Source organism: Lepidothrix coronata, unplaced genomic scaffold (genome assembly GCF_001604755.1).
Source record: "Lepidothrix coronata isolate B3197 unplaced genomic scaffold, Lepidothrix_coronata-1.0 Scaffold23, whole genome shotgun sequence".
NCBI lineage: Eukaryota > Metazoa > Chordata > Aves > Passeriformes > Pipridae > Lepidothrix > Lepidothrix coronata.
This window is the reverse complement of record NW_016690203.1, coordinates 7,114,381-7,130,110: the sequence shown is the minus strand read 5'-3', so window position 1 is coordinate 7,130,110 and position 15,730 is coordinate 7,114,381.

The window sequence follows — 15,730 nt, the reverse complement described above, 5'->3', positions numbered from 1 at the left end:
GAGTACAAACATGATGCCCTTCAGCTCCTCAGGGCACAAAATGCAGCCCTGAACCTCCTCCCCTGGAGCATCCCCAGCCCCTGCCCGGTGCCACTGGCACTGCTCCATTTGCACCCAGCCTGTGGAATGCTCAGCTTCCAAAGGCAGACAGATGGGCGAGTGGGAACCATCATGGTAAGCCCTCAAACAGGAGCCACCACGAGAGAGGGGAAAAAGATTTAAAAACTCAAGTTGCAGAAGGCAGCCACCTTCAGTGGGGGCCACTCCTCGCATGGGCTACCAGGGCTGCCGGGCTTGGACCAACCTGGAGATCAGCTGATAAATTGTGGGGGGTGGGAGGGTGGGAGGACCCCACTGCTGTTGCAAAGCATCAGTGTAGCCTTGACCTGGCCACTGGTCCAGGACTGTTTGCCATCACTCCCAGCAAGCTGCTGCCTCCACCCCTCTGTGGCACAGACTGTGTGGGACCTGCTCACCATGCCTTATGCTCCATGGGGTAACCACTGTGGCCAAGCCTTGGTTGGGAAATGTCCAAAAGAGAAGGACTTGGAGCTGTTGGGGGATGAGAAGCTCTATGTGACCTGGCAACACAAGCTGGCAGCCCAGAAAACCAACGCTCTCCCGTGCTCATCCCCACAGCATGGGCAGCAGATGAGGGGGGAATTCTGCCCCTCTGCTTGGCTCTGGTGAGACCCTGCCTGCAGTGCTGCCTCCAGCTTTGGGGTCCCCCGCATAGGAAGGATGTGGAGCTGCTGGAGCAAGTCCAGAGGATAAGATATTGGGAAGAAATTGTTGCCTGTAAGGGAGGTGAGGCCCTGTCACAGATTACCCAGAGAAGCTGTGGCTGCCCCATCCCTGGAAGTGTTCGAGGCCAGGTTGAACAAGGCTTGGAGCAACCTGGTCTAGTGGAAGGGGGGCAGGGGGTGGAACGAGATGAGCTTTAAGGTCTCTTCCAACCCAAATGAGCCTGTAATTCTGTGATTCTGCAGGCAGCAAACCCAGTTGAGGTTTAGCTCAGCCCAAGCTGGTGGCAGCTTTGCTGGTCTGTGTTGGAGGTTTCCAGCTGGGACAGCAGCAGTGCCTGGGGCAGATCAGGCACAGCAGAAAACCCCCCCCCATCTCCTTCTGCTGGGGGTTTATCAGCCAGGGAGGCGTCTTTTAGCACCTCAGAGGGTTAAGCCCAGCATGAAGCTTATCAGCTAATGGAGACTGGGAACACTTTGGAGCACCTTGCAATTTCAAATTAACCTGATCTCTCCTTTTTCTTCCCAAGCAGAGAACTGCAGCTCCACTCTCCCCGTTCTGGTGCAGGCGGTGGCTGCCGCAGCCGGCGGGTAGAGCTTCAGCAGCTCCCCAAGGAAGTGCATCTCCTCCATGTGTAGGAGTAACTGCTGACTGGGAGCAGCCCAATTTCCAGGAACTCCCAAAAGTTACAAGCCTTCACGTCTTGCTGAATCAGTGCGAGATCCAGAGCAGCTCCACGCTCTGCAGCCTGGAGAAAGCAAAGACCTGGGTTTCTGCAGCCAGAACTTCGGTGCTGAGCATGAGCATCTTCATCCCCTCGTCCTCGAGACACTGTCTATGATTCCTGCGTGCACACCTGGCCCTAATGAAAGGGCTCAGCGCCTCCTCCTTGCTCAGCCAGTTAAACCTGCACGAACTGAGCCCAGTGCACACAAAAAGCCTCTCCTGGGTGAGGTCCTTATCACCCGTGAGTCAAGGCAGCCTTGCTGCCGTGGGCCCGACCCAGCCTTGGCTGGGATGGGAGGTGCCCGGGGCTCTGCACCGCATATCCGGCTGTGTGCCACCCTGCTCTGCCTGCAAAGGGAGGCTGGAGCCCTCCTGACCACGGCCCTGGGGAGCGTGACCCTCCGTGAGGCTGCGGCCAGGCTGCCCTCGCTGCTCACTTGATCCCGTCTCCTCCCCGCTTAATCCGCGCTCCCCTCCCGGTATCCTCTGCTCCACTTTAATGCCAAACGTTGGCCGGCAGCCACTCATCTCCGAGGACGCCTTTTTTCCTGGTTATGCAACGCACGGCTGAGCTGTTTGCCTTTCGCTGTGAGGAGTTCGGGGAGGCTGGGCTGGGTACCCTGTTCTGGGGAGTGGGCAGGTCCTGGGCTGCCCCAAAAGGGGACTGAGAGGCAGCACAGTGGTTCCCCTCCCTGCTCTGTCCCTGAGGCTTCCATTTGTTCCTAATCCATTCCCCTTCTCCTCTTTCCAGGTGTCCCCCAGGGTTCAGCCCTGCTCCCTTTCCATGTGGACTCTATGCTGCAAGAAGAGCTTTCTGCAAGCTCACAGAATGCCTGGTGCAGCATCCCAGAGAACCCTGCCACAGCATTCCGGCTAACCCTACCATGGCATCCCAAATAACCATGCCATGGCATCCCAGCTAACCCTAAAACAGCATCCCAAGAAACCCTGCCATGGCATCACAACTAACCCTGGTGCAGCATCCTGGCTAACCCTGGCACAGTATCTCAGCTAACCCTGCTATGGCATCCCAACTAATCCTGCCATGGCATCCTGGCTAACCCTGGCACAACATCCCAGAAAATCCTGCTGTAACATCCTGGCTACCTCTGCCGGCTCCCAGTCGGGATCCGCACTGACTCCCAGTGTGGTGGTGGCAGCCCTGTTTCACGCACCACGGTGCCCTGGCACTGCTGACACCAAGTCCTGTTTTGCTTTGCACACAGGTCAGAGCAGCACAAGCACTGTCCAAGGACCGGGGGGTACAGCCCCAAATCTCAGCCAGGCCCCCAGGGCCAAGCCTCCCCAGCCCAAGGCATCTCCTCTCCTACAAGCAGAGGCTCCAATAGCCCCTTCCAGACCATGGGTTTATCTACTCCACCGCAGCCTTGCTTCCATGCTGGGAGCTCTGGAGATAGGTGAGTACTCGGGAGAGCAGGGATTTAAGGCTCCAGCTGCCGTGCCTGGGAATGCTGTTCCTGGGCTGACGTACGTGGCAGCTTCTGCACTGTGGGCTGGGAGTCAACTGTGCCACCAGCTTATTTTGGGGTAGATCTGGGGTGCCCACTGTCCAGAATGGAGGAGATGCCTCCAACTCAAAGTTTGGGGTGCCCAAACATGTGCCTTCTTCGCTGCAGCCTGGGACCCCCAGCTGAGGCTGCCATGCCCTTCCAAAACCCACCATAGCATAAGAAGCTGCCAAAGAGCCTCTTCCAGAGAACGAAACATCCCCAAACCAGGCAGCTTTGAAAGGCATCCCAGCCACCTGCCACCAGACCCTTGCTCCCGACACCCAGCAGCCTCCCTTTGCCCAGCTGGAGCCCACCAAGGCATCAGGGGGAAGGTTGGGGCACTGAGGACATTTCGTTCCCTGCTCTCCCCTTAAATTATCCTGCCACATATAGTAGATCTTGGTGCTATTTTTAGGCCTTGCTTGTTTAATTATTGAGAAAGATTTTGAAGGATCTCTTGAAGGCAAGGAGATGAGCACCCAGGGTCCTCACTAGATTTCCCTTCCCAGAGCACAGGGCAGAGAGCAGGGCCATGACAGCTGCCATCTCCCCGTCACCACACGAGTCCTCCAACATCAGCTCCAGCCTGCATTGCATTGCCTGCAGGGATGGCCACAGGGATGGAGGGAGCGGGGCTGGGCTTTGGAGCTGGTGGATGAGCTGTAACCACCTCTTGCACACGGGGTGAGCGGCTCAGGGGCCAAAATGAGGGACAAACCCCATCCCCAGAACAACACTAGGCTGGCAAAAGGGACCGTGTTGGAGCTGGGGAATGCTGGGTCTCAGCCAGCAAAAAACAGTGCAATCCAAGTGCTGGCTTCCGCCAGAAATGGATGTGGCCCAGAATTCACTACTTTTAGTTTTAGCTAAAACGGCCACTTTTCTTGCTGAAAAGTGACCTTATTCTCATCTCACCAAGCAGAGTTGCAATGGCAGGAGATTTTTTTTTTAAAAACGGTTCCTTTCATGTTTCCACTTACAAAAAGGCAGAGAATGGCCTTTATTTGAGATTAAAGGGGTTTGGTCAACTTGAAGTCCACTGAGATTTCAGCAAAATGGTACATAATAAAGTACAAGCCAAATCCTCAACTGGCATCCACTGCCCAGGCTTCAGCACCTTCATCTTTCCAACACCTTTTTGCACCTGTCAGCAACCTGGCCCAGGACTTCAAGGGAAACATTGATTTGCCCCAGGTGCTGGGCTCAGCCAGCTAGAATTGACTTCCACCAGATATCCAGGGTATCTGTGATGTGCCCAGGTTTCCTAAGGAATATAGGTGTGTAGTTATGTATTTGATCTGTTCATCCTCCTCCTCTCAACCACATTAGGTACAAAGTAAAGATATCAATTTAATGGTGCAGATTCTGAGGTGCTACAGGTTGCATGAAAGTAATTATCCTCTGTGTGAGATCCCATGCTGACCTCAGGGAAGGATGGTGGGATCACCTTGACTCCATCCCAGACATCAGCCACACTGCAGTTGGAATGCCCCAAGGGAAGCATCTTTGATCTGAATCCCCCACAGCCACCTCTGCATCAGCCCCCCTGCCTGTGTCTGGCCCCATGTCATCCCCGGGGAGGTACTGAGAGATGCCACACTGCCAGGATGCTCCAGGGACTGGCCTGAAGGAGTTGCCACGCTCAAGGATGGGATGAAGCCAGGCCTGGGGTGGGGACCTCATGGCAGAGCAGGGCTGCTCCAGCAGCACAGGTGGGGGGGCGAGTTGTCAGCCCCTGCTCCTTAACACCCTGACAAGCTTATAACTATTTCATTTGTTACACTGTGAACCTTTTTAAATTAATGAACATAAGGTTGTCACGGTTGCTGTGGTGACGACACGTTGCTGGGGCAACGGCAGCGATGCAGAGCCTGCGGAGTGTAATCAGGGGTCAGGCTGACGATGGAGCCGGGATGCGTGGGGGCTGCGGGAAGAGGTGGCCAGCCCCAGTGCTCCCACCACCCCACGGCCCCCACGCCACTCCCCGACCCCCAAACCAGCACCAATAGTTGAGAAAACCACCACTGCAGTGCTCCCCTGCCATGGCCACCCTGGCCCAGGGACCGACGCTGCCTCAACACCTCGATGTCTGCACAGCCCAAGGACGCGTGTGCTCCATGCAGGCCTGACCCACTAACGGGAAGATAGACAACCTACACACCCCATCCCATGGTCTTATCACCTCTCCTCTCCAGTCTTCCTGTCCCCTCTGGGTCTGTCCAGCTCCCCAGTCCCTTACACCACTGCAGGGTCCATCCAGACCAAGGGTGGCTGAGGCAGAACAGACATGGTGGGGCAAAACCACACCTCTGGGTCATCTCCCAAAGGGACACAAGGATGCTGAGATGGTTTTCAGGTGGTTTAGGAACAGCTGCCTCGTTTTTCCCACCAGGCAGGGGCTGAGGCCAGAGACACTGCCATAGCCCTGCCCCGGGATCTCCCCACCCTGGCAGTTCCAAGCCTGTGTGTAATCCAGAGGTTTTGCAGCCACAAAACTCTTTAAATGTATTTATTTCCCCTACCCCAGCAACAAGTTAGAAAAGGGAGGAAAGGGAGGGGGCAACAGAACAGCTCTGCAGAGAAACTCCCTGAAATTTGAGCAGGAAAATGTCTTTGCAAGGTCTCTGGGCACAGGGGCCTCGAGCTCCTCTTCCTAAATCCAAGTAAAAGGCCAGATAGTACAAGGGGGAATGTCTTTAAACTAACAGAGGTTGATTTAGATTTGATAAATGGAAGAATTCTTTTACAATGAAGTTGGTGAGGCCCTGGCACAGATGGTCCAGAGAAGCTGTGGCTGCCCCATCCCTGGAAGTGTCCAAGGCCAGGTTGGACAGGTTTTGGAGCAACCTGGTCTAGTGGACGGTGTCCCTGCCCATGGCAGAGGCTTGGAATGAGAAGAGCTTTAAGGGCCTTCCTGCCAGCACCAAACCATTCCATGATTCCATGATTCTATGACCTCCAGCCCCTCTCTCTCCCCAGGAAGCAGGTCAGCAGCCCCAAACACACAGTGCTGCAGAGATGCCACGTGCATGTGGCATCCACATCCAGGGAGCTCATATAGTGGGGACCCAGTGGGGAGAGTGGTGGGTCAGAGATCAGCCCTGGGAAGGCACAGCCCTGCTAGGTGAGAAAGGAGGCTCTGTACCCCCTCGGAATGAGGCAGAGCGATGGGTGAAGCCTGAGGGGCTGGGATGAAGGGAGTGGGGCACAGGATGGGAACTGTTCCCTCCCCAGTGCAGGGCGCGGTGGCCGCTCTCTGCTCAGGGCTGACACGTCCCCGAGACCAAAACCTGAGGGTGTGAGCAGGAGAAAAAATGGGGTGGGGAAGGCAAGTTTCAGGGCTGGGGATTTCTCTGCCTCCTGGAAAGGGAGGTTTGGGCTCATCCCAGAGCCATCAGCATGGAGGAGGGTAGCTCTGTCCCTCACTGACACTCCTGAGGTCCCTGCAGCATCCTGGGGCTGCAGGTGGGCTTTTCACTGGCCTTTTCAAGGTACATCTGGCCCAGACATCCACTGACAGGAAAACAGGGAGCTGGTATGGACCACAAACACCAAAGCCTTTTCCAGCCTTGACAGATGCACAATATAATGCAAAATATATATATTTTAATACATATACTACTACTTATTCAATACAAAACTCCTACTATAGTGGTTTTTAATATTCTATATAGTGTATTTTAATATACTATGAATATTTTTATATTCCCAAGATTTTATTTATATATATATATACATACATACACACCCCCCTCTCCCAAAACATCCCCAAATCCAGCTCAAACCCATTTTCTTTCAAAGGCAACTTGGTGCTGGGCTGCTGGCAGGAGCAATGACCTGTGGGGTGAGCACAGACATTCCACCCTGTGGGGCTTGTGTTGCTGAGGATGCTGCATCCCCCAACCCAGCTCTTTGTGCTGAGCTTTCATCAGCACACGTGAACGGTGCTGCACCACAGCTCTTCCAGCTCTGCCGCCTGTCAGGGAAATGTCTAAATATTTCTATTTTCCCCAAACACATATTTCATCAGAATTCGAAAGGGGGGAAAAAAAAACCCATGAAAATATTGAAATCCACATTAGGGCTCAAACAAAAGCAGTGTTTAAGCATTAGGAGGAGGACACACCCGTAGGGCCTCAAGGGATGCTCCACATGCCTCTGGGGCTTTGCTGGGCTGTAGCATCCATAAAGCCCCGTTTCCATCCTGTCAGAGGGAGGTGAACCACATGGAGTCCCAGGGGGACAATTTACTGTGCTATCTCCTGAGGATATCCACATCAGCCAAGGAACAGGGACCGGAGTGGAGCCTGCCTCTGCTTGTGTCCCAGATAACGCTGTCACCCCAGAGAAACCAGGCTTGTCCCAGCAAGCTCAGCAGAGGCCAAGGGGTGAAGGAGATATGTCAGAGCTGCCCTCCTGCTGGGAAAAGCAGGACTGTGATGCCCAGGAGGGACGAGTGTCCATGAGACCTTCCCTGGCTGGCCCCAGCACTGCTCTCTGTCACTCGCCAGCAGCCACTGGGAGCTGTGGCCAAATCTCACATGTGCAAACTGGGAGGAAAAAACAGTAAATTAAAAATGAGAAAAGATAATTTTTTTAAAAAATTAAAATCTAAAAACTCTCCATGACCTGCATAGGTGCTTGGGTTAACTCAGGGTTTGTTTCCCCATTGCCCTTGGTCGCTGCTCACAAGGTCCCTCACTCCCACTCCAAGCAGCCCACCACCAATGCTGCTGCCTCTCCAAGGGGGCTGCCAAGCCCCTGCCTGAGTTCCTGCCCTGAGCTTGGCAAGACACCACTTCCCTTTCCAAAAGGGTCATTTCCAGAGGCCAAACTATGACCCGGCAGCCAAACCACAGCTTCCCCTTCCCGCAGCACCAGAGTCAGCATCATGTGCCTGGTGATGCTGCTCCCTCCCTCCACTGCCTTTTGTGTGTGCAAGGACTGAAGGAAAGAAAAAGGCAAGAAAGGAAGAAGGAGCCTGACCTCACCAAACCCTGCGACTTCAAGCCAGGGCCAGCCTCAGAGAGGAAAGGACCAGCAAAATCTGCTCCAGCAGCCGTCAAGGCTAATTAAAGAGCAAATGCAGCCGTTCCCAAAGGATTCGGCACTCTCCAGCTGCAGCTGGACCTGCGGCACGACCTTGGGCTGCAGCCAGCGGTTGTCACCTCTCTTATGGTGGCTCAGCACCCCAAAATCCAGGGTAAAGCTCACTGCTGGGGACACCCCAGTTTGCCCCACTGCCTGCCCATTCCCACTGGCTCAGCCAGGGATCGCCAGGTGCCATGAGGCACATCCTGGAGTGCATCCCGGGATCTGCCATCCCCGTGCTCATCCCCAAACACGCTCCCACCCTGCAGGTTCCTCTGTCCTAAAGTCAAAGGCAGTCATGCAGAAAGACCCTGATGGCTCTCAACACCACTGGGCACAAGAGACTAATCCCGTTTTACAGATTAAGGAAGCATCCTGCCACGTGATGGGTTGGAAATAGTGCCTGGCTCCCTTCCCCACTCCGACCCACAGCCATCCTGACTGCCAGCACTCCTGTTTTACCGTGTTAGCCCTAATCCCAGGATTTCAGTCCTCCCATTCCCCAGGTGCAGGGCTCAGTTTCTCCTGCCACCTCAGTCCCCACTCCCTCTACCCCAGCACCAGGCACACACTGCACACCCACCTCTGCTCCCTAATCCCTCTAATCCTCATTTCTGCCTCTGCCTCGGAAAGCCCTTATCGAGGTCCCTTGTCTAACTCAGGGGGCAGAGATAACTCGCTATCTCCCACCCCAATCTCTTCCATAGTTTATTTTCTTCCTGCCCAGAGTTGATTTCCCTCACCTAATTGCCCAGAAAGCTCTTTTCCCTTCCTCTAATCAGTCTGGAGCAGACTTTCTCTAGATAATTGTGCCGAGACCTGATCACCCTTCTCATCTCCATCTCTCCAACACTCCCATTTCTTCACTAAACTCATCTGCCGGAACCGCATTCCTTGGTCTAATTATTTCAAGGCTCCGTTGAGTTACTTAATTGCTTGTTCGTCTGGCACCCATATCTGGAAGCTCCCAGAGCATCTGGGATGGGGCGCAGGGCTGAGTTATCCTGGTGTAACTGCCTTCCCAGTGGATAAACTTGCTCCAGGTGTGCGACAGTGTGAGCCCAGAGCAAAACCTGCTCGAAAAAAAGAAATTCTCTGCAATTCACTGGCACAGGTTGCCCAGAGAAGCTGTGGCTGCCCCATCCCTGGAAGTGTTCAAGGCCAGGTTGGACAGGGCTTGGAGCAACCTGGTCTCACTGAAGGTGTCCCTGCTCCATGGCAAAGGGGTTGGAACCTGATAAGCTCTAAGGTCCCTTACAGCCCAAACCATTCCATGAATTGATGACTCTATGAAATATAGAACTTTTTGCTTCTCTTGGTTGGAGGAGCAGCCATCTGGAAATGCTCTGCTGCAGCCCACAATGAGCTGTGTGGGGCTCACACCAGCCACAGCCAACAATAAATGAACCTGTAGGCCAGGTGTAAATTCACCTGTGCCAAGGCCAAATTGAAGTAGCCCACCAATCTCAGCCCAGTGCCCCAGGTGCCCGCAGCCCTTGGAGGCTCCCGCTGGGACCATTTTCCCTCCTTCCATCCCTTCCCTTCTGCTCCACCAGTCCCACGCTTGGAGCTGTAGGGGTTGGTTTGACTGGCCCCTATTTCCATTATCACCCAGCCTCCTCCTCTTTCCCAGGCTAATTGATCCACTGTTTTGTTTTCTTATCAAATTGCTCTCAGCCTCTGATGCTCCTTTAATCAATGCTCGGCCCTATCAGTTCCATGGGCCGCCAGGAGACCTCTGCTTGCAGCCACCACTGTGTCTAATCACTCAGGGACTTTACCTAATTGGTGTAAAACCTGATTTCTTTCTCTAATCGCTCCGAGGCCCTGATTCACTTATCTAATCACTCCAAAGCCCAGGCCTTGCACACCTCTCTCCAGAGCTCTGGCATATCCTTCTCCTCCATAGGTTTCCCCCCTCCCCTCCGCAGGTGGCCTGGCTCTCTTGACTCCCTAATCCCTCAGCTGCTTGATCTCTTTAACTAATCCAGCCAAGATTCGGCACCCTGGCTGGCTGCTCCCCTAACCCAGTGCCAGGAGGAGTAACCCCCCCCACGGAGCCACTTTCCCCATCTTCCACCCCCCCACCAAAGCGCAGACCTGCCACGGAGGGGCTTTGCCTGCTGCTCCCCTCCGAAGGTCCCTTGGGAAAGGCGATGCATGTCCCCAGCACCTGGTCCCCTTGGGGTGTGGTGGCTGCCCCAGTGACAAAGGCACAGTCCCCCAAGTGTCAACCCCCATCAGAGGAATCTCCCCTCTCTCCCAGGACGGGGTGCACCGGCTCAACCAGTTCCCCCTCTGCTGCACCCACTGGGCTGGGCACGGGGAGGGAACAGCGATGGGACAAGGGGAATGTTAGCCCACAGTTTGGCTCCTCACAACCAGGGGGATGTGGACGCTGCTCCTGTGGTGTCCCGTGCTCCAAAGGGCCCCGGTGCCTCGGATGGAGCAGCTCATCCAAGCCCTTTCTTTCCTCCCGGTGAGTCACGTCCGCTGATTCAAGCAAAAGAAGTTGATGGGGGGAAAACATTCACAAGCGCCAGCCTGGAAGGATCCCAAGGCTGAGGACAGGATGGCAGGAGCAGAGGGGAGTTTCATCTGTTTTTCCCTGAAGTTTCACAGGAAAGTGAGTCCTGTCACAGCATGGCTCACAGATGCTGCTCATCAAGTCCCAGAGCACACTGCCAGCAGGTCAGGAGTGCCCAAACCCTGCTCCCTGCTCCAGCAGGCCCTGATGCTCTCCCCTCAGAGACAGGGCACACCCCAGACCCTCTCTGACCTTGTGCCCGTTACTCTAGTCCCTTCCAGACAGCAATTTCAGCCCCAGAGCTCATTCTTTCCCCTGGAGCATCCATGGTGAGCAAAAGCTTCCCCTTCCGTAGCTGACAGGGCCACGGCCCCCAGCCCACGCTGGCTCAGCAGCACAAGGTCACTCCTGCCTCGGCAGCAGCCACACAGGGTGACTCAGGCTGGCTCCAGCTTCTGCTTAGCCCTGCATGGGGAAATTTTTGGGGTGGAACGTGCTGCCCTTTCATCCTGGGATGTGGATTCAAGTCCAGCTCCAACCTCTTATTGCTTCCGTTTTCCTTTCCTCCCAAGACCTGGGCTTGGGCTGAAGCTGCACCCAGAGATCCTGTGATGGAAACCATGTGCCAAGGAGGGGATGGAGATACCAGAGCTGTAAGCAAAGAAATGGGAATTGGGTCTCGCCTGGTGGGCACAGCAAGGATGTCACAGAGCTGGGGCCTCCTTTTGGAAGAGGGAACAGGGCAGCAAATCTCTGCCCTTTGGGATTTTTCAGACCCTCATCAGAGCAAAGTGGTGTTTCCCCCCACCCCAGACAGCTCCAGGTGTCACCAAAGCCCCCCTTGCTCCAAGGGTGGGAGGATGCAGTGGGAAGCAGGCGGATACTCAGCCTCTTCCTGGGTCCCTGCCCTCCACGAAGAGCTGGGAGCACGTTCCCAGAACCCAGCAGTGGGAATTTGGTGTGTTTATTTGCAATCCAGCGCTGACCCCAGGACTGGGAGGAGAATGAGTCAGCTTCCAGCTCAGGGCAGGATTCCTCATCAGGCCTCTCCTTTCAGTTCAAAAAGCGCCATTTGGAGATGCAGCAATTAAATAATTTCATTAAATTGGCACTTCTGACCAGCAGCAGGCTGAAACCTTTCCTCACTGGCACTTCTCGTGCAAAGTGGGACAGGAAGCATCAGAGCCCCCAAACCACTGCTTTACAGAAATATCTAAATATCCAAGCCCTGGGATCTGCAGGCTCTGGGTGGATGGTGTCCACAGCCCCGAGGAGCTCAGTTCTCCTGCTGCAGCCCCCAAAGAGTTAACACGCATCTCTGGAGCTACACAGAATGTTCCTGGCTCCCAGGGGCAAAGCCTTCACCCACCCCCTGACTGCTCTGCCCTGGGGATGCCGCGGGGCACACCGACTCCTGCTCTGACGGATGTCAGCTTGCACAGTTCCCGGGGCTGCAGGAGGGAGAGAGTAGCTCTGGGAGCATCCCCATCCTCCCCGAGCTGCTCTTGGCCCCGTCCCCTCCTCGGCCAGGCTCCTCTGCCCTGGTCCCCCTAGTCCCACGCTGCCCCTCAGGATCCTGGCTCCATCCCCCACTGCCACACAGGCAGCAGCCCTCTCTGCCCCACAATGCAGGAGACAGAAAGCAGCATGACCCTGCCCGTGTTAGGCCACGGTTTGGTGCTCCAGTACCAGAGGAATGGCTCCTTCCTTGGATAGACAGAGGTGCCCTCACACTCGGCATTTCCTGACGCCCCTCTGGCAAGCGCTACATGGCAGCAGCTGCCCCTCCACAACACGGCTGTTTCGCTCCCTTTCCTCTGGACAAGAAGGGAGGGGATGAGCCCAGACACTCCTAGGCTCCTGGGGAACAGTGGGGCTGGCTGCTGTCCCCATGGCAGAGATAACCCATCGGACCCTCCAGTCACTCTTCCTTTGCTCGTCTCTGAGCCAGGTCCCTCTCGGAAGGTCCATGCGGTGCGAAGCAAGTGCCCACCACAGGCTCGCTCAGGAGGGCAGCAGCTGAGCTGGGCACAAACGTGACCCCATCAATCCCCTGCCTGAAGCCCTCCAGCCCCACCGGGGGCTGCCACCGGGCCGGCAGCTTGGCCCTGTGGGAGCGGAGCCCCGGCTTCTCGCACGCCGCGCTGGTACCCGCCATGCTACAGCCTGGCATATCTTCCCGCGGTTGCCAAAGCAACCGCAGAAACACAACAAACAGCAACAACACACAGCAGACAGTCGGCAAACATTCTCTTCTTATTTTCTCCCCAGTTCGGTTTGTGCTTTTTCCCCCTCTCCCACGAGGAAGCTGCTGCCATCGTAAGGGAACAACAATATTACTCCTCAGCGCACGAAGCCCGCGCCACCCCAGCAGGAGCCGCGGTGCAGAGCCCCCGGCGCTGCCGGGAAGGCGGCTGCTCCCGGGGAGGGGCCCCGGCTCCGACACAGGCAGGTTCGAGCCGCTCACCTGCCTCCTCGGTGCTGCCGCCAAGGTCGTCGTGCTGAGTGACCGGGGCTGTGCCGAAGCCAGGTTGGCCAAGTAAGTGAATTCCTCCCTCCTCCTGGGCAGCGCGGCGCTTCCAGGGACTGCTGAGATGTCCTGACCCGGTACGGCCCAGCCTCTATCCAAGGTGTGTTTTGCGGGTGTCCGGGACTCAGCACCCGTTTGCACAGGGCAGGGAGCACCTGAGCATCCTCGGGGCTTGGAGCAGAGGCAGGCAGAGGATGTGGGCTCAGGCAGAAGTGCCTGTAGAGGGGACCCAGGGGCAGGGACACCCTGGGGCTCCCCGAGGCAGCGCCGAGCCCCGCAGCCGTGGCACTGAGGGGGATTAGCGGGTGCAGTGCGGGACGCGGGCTTTCAAAACGGGATTAGCATCGCTGTGGCACGTGACAGCGGGGACAGCGGCTCTGGGGGAGCTCTGCCTTCGAGCCGGCCTGCCCAGCACCAGCTCCAGCACCCAGCACGATCGTCCAGCACAGTACCCAACACTCAGCACCACCTCCCAGCACCCAACACTCAGCACCCAGAACCAGCACCCAATACCCACCACTCAGAACCAGCATCCATCACCCAGCACCAACTCCCAGCACCAGCTCCCAGCACCTGCTGCACCAGGCCATGCAGTCCCAAGCTGGCAGGATCAGGACTTGTGGCAGCAGCTTTCTGAGCCCAGTTTAACAACTTTTCATCCCTGTTGGGTGTGGGTTCCCACGAGCAGGCTGGAGTGGACAGAGAATGCTACCAGAACAGTGAGCTCCCAGCCCTGAACCTCCCAAAACTCCTCCATCCTATCTCACCTCTCCCTCCCCAAACCTGGGAAACCCCAGCAGCCTCTTTCCCACCCCAGACCAGGGCAGCAGTCCCAGTGTGGGTTTGGTGGCACGTTTCCCCATGGATTACACTTGGCAGCTGCCTCCAATCTCCCTAATTCCTACACATGCAGGGTCACAGGCTGCAGGATTTATACCCAGTCCAGCTGGGTGAGATGTGAAATACGTAACACATATCCAGTATCCGGGTGCCGTTTTTCTCTCTCACACACACACACATCTATACACATACTTATAGTATAAGGTGCAGAGTGGGGAGGTTAGTGAAGGGACTCTCTGCAAGCACAATGATTCCCTGTCCATGCAGAGAATACTCGTGGGTCAGGCATTGGACAGGACCTGCAGGAGCTGGATAAGGTGAAACAGTACCTTTCTGTACCTAAAGAGTGACAGGATGTGGGGGAATGGCTTCACACTAACAGAGAGCACGGTTAGATGGGATATTGGGAGGAAATTCTTCCCTGTGAGCATGGTAAGGCCCTGGCAGAGGTTGCCCAGAGAAGCTGTGGTTACCCCATCCCTGGAAGTGTTCAAGGCCAGGTTGGACAGGGCTTGGAGCAACCTGGTCTAGTGGAAGATGTTCCTGCTCCATCGCAAGAACCTGATGAGCTCATGGAACCTGATGAGCTCTAAGGTGCGTTCCAATCCAAACCATTGTAGGATCCTCTGATATGAAATATGAGCTTCGGAGGGAGCCCAAATCTCTTCCTTTCTCCCCATTCCCAAAGAATACCTCTTATCATGGGCTTTCCTCCCAGGCCCCTTTCACAGTCACAGCCTGGGCAGGCACCACAGAGCCCCTAGTGAGCCCAGTGCCCTGGGAAAAGCTGCCAGGGCAGAGGAGAGGCCAGGGGCTGTGCTGTGAGGATGAATCCCTGTCACTTGTGAGCCTCAGTCTCGCTTTGTCCCATTTGGGATGTCCTGGGATCACTGTGATGGATCCACCCCTCCAGCCAGGGCCACACCATGTGTGTTTGCAGCACGGTCCCTCAGGACCCTGTGGGGGGGCTGCTGGTACCCACAGTGCTGTCGGGTGCTCCAAGCACCTGCGGCTGGTGCCCGGGTGGCCACAGCCACGAGCTTATCCCCAGCTTGCAATGACATCTAGTGGAGCCACCTCGGGAGGAGCTCAGCGAGCCAGCGCCAGCACCAGGCCTCCCCCAGCGCTCCCAGGGCTGAATTCTCCCCTCCAACCTTCTCTCCAAAACGTGTGGGCACGAGGCAAGAGCCAACACCCCATTTCTGAGTCATGGTTGGCCACAGCACAGCTTCCTGGGAGCCAAAAAAATCACCTTTTCCACAGCAAAACTGAGTCCCCTCCAGTCGTGCTGCGACTGTGCTTAATGAAGAGCTAGGGATTATTATCGTTATGTGGAGTCTTTACCTCAGGTTCTCCTCCATCCCCAAAACATCCCAAATAAATGGTTTTAGTGTGCCAAATGCTGCTGCTGCAAATCCGACAGCTGCTCTGGGAGGTGGCTGGTGGCAACAAACCACACCGAGCCACAGCCAGACACACTGGATTCTCCTCTGAAGGCAAGGAAGGTAAGAAAAATAAACAACTATACTAACTAGAATAAAAAAAACCCCAGCGTGGTGATGGGAACATGCAGCAGCAACTCCTCCGGATCATCTCCCTGCAGACAGAGCAGCACCCACAGCAGCCAACCTGTTTTAAACCTGGAAGAGTGCTGCAGCTTGATCCTGCTTCACTCCTGTAGAGATATAATCATAGTCTTTAGGAGATGTAATCATAGTATTTATTTAAGAGTTAAATGTGTCTGAAAGTGGCCTAAATTCC